A 1,680-nucleotide genomic window follows, 5' to 3' on the forward strand; every position below is an offset into this window, starting at 1 on the left:
AAATCGCCCGTGTGTCGAAGGGCTGGCCCGGGGCGCCTTGGGTCCGGGCGTGATGCGAGCCTCTGTTGTAACGAGGTACTCGGTTGTGGGACCCGCGATGCCTCAGGCTGTGAGGTACGTTACGGACCCGGATCGGGTGCGTTCGCACATCTGGTAGGTGTACGCTCCGCCGGGATGTCCCGGATAGGACAACTCGAGGAGGTTCTGAGCGGGTCTGGAGATATGCGAGCCTGTGGCCTGTGGGACCGGACGGTGGCGATGGGAAGTAGCCTATGTCACTGCACGTGGTGGTGACTGGCTTAGGAGCGGCTTCTCTATTTGGCGCCTTGAGGACCGTCGGACCTACGTTGAGGGCCATCCGCTAGAGCGTAGGGGCGTCCCTACGGCGGGCATCGGCAGGTGGTGGTCGGAGCCTACTGGGACAGTCCAGGTTTCCGAAGTTGGTGAAGTGGGCTGGATGGGAAACAGCCACACGGATCTTTCCGTCCTCTATAGGACTGAGGATCCCTCTGGGAGCGTGATTCTTAACGGCCCTGATTAGTGCCTGGCGCTGCAGATGCTGCGTATGATGTGCGGGCAGCCGTAAAGGGTCTCGGGGTCGGCCGGGAAGCGCTGCCAGTTGGACGGTCGTGCTGGGGTGAGGTCCGTTGGGATGGTTACTTTAGTCACGAATTGGAGATGGGTCCGGAACCGTATAACGGCGGTCCGCCCCAGCGAGTGTCTGGGTGCGCTACCTCCGGGAGCGGGGATGGCTAGGGCGGTGGTTTGGTAACAGAGGGCCAGAGATGGGGTCTCGATATGATTATACTGCGGTTTATTCTATCCCATTACGTGCTAATGCGTAGTATGGAGGATCGTCCGCAAATCATGCACATGCTCACGTTGGATTGACAGTCTTGACGAGCAAGTATAAAACTCGAAAAGACGGCCGGTGTCGCGGTGACGGCTTCGCCGGCGCTGCGCGCCGGCTCCGCCGGTGTAGCCTGACTTGACATCTCTTTAACGGTTCGTGCATAAATACATGATATATACAACTTATGCTCGCATTTACAGCCAAATAATATAAAGTGAGCATTCGGTTATAAACATTGTATTCATAATGTTTATAGGTGATGTTAATATTTATATATTTAATGTTTATAGGTGATGTTAATATTTATATATTTAATGTTTATAGGGGATGTTAATATTTATATATTTATTTTGTACATCATGTTATAGTTATACGACACTCGCTATTGGATCATGATGTGATCATATCGGCGGGAGTCGGCCCGGGCTCCGGGTGAAGAGGCCGAATTCTCGCCACTCGTGGCCGACGGGGGAACCAGCAGAGGCGGACGCATCGCGGCGCAAGAGCCCTTGGCACTTATAAAAAAATTGGCAAAAGTCGAGCCGCGCTCCAGGTGAAGAGGCCGAATTCTCGCCACTCGTGGCCGACCGGGGAACCAGCAGAGGCGGACGCATCGCGGCGCGAGAGCCCTTGGCACTTAGAAAAATTTTGGCAAAAGTTGAGCCGCGCTCCAGGTGAAGAGGCCGAATTCTCGCCACTCGTGGCCGACCGGGGAACCAGCAGAGGCGGACGCATCGCGGCGCAAGAGCCCTTGGCACTTAGAAAAAATTGAGCAAAAGTCGCTCCGCGCTCCAGGTGAAGAGGCCGAATTCTCGCTACTCGTGGAC

This window comes from Syngnathus floridae, unplaced genomic scaffold, assembly GCF_059516105.1.
Source record: "Syngnathus floridae isolate MCC-2025c unplaced genomic scaffold, RoL_Sflo_1.0 HiC_scaffold_25, whole genome shotgun sequence".
In the NCBI taxonomy this organism is placed as follows: domain Eukaryota; kingdom Metazoa; phylum Chordata; class Actinopteri; order Syngnathiformes; family Syngnathidae; genus Syngnathus; species Syngnathus floridae.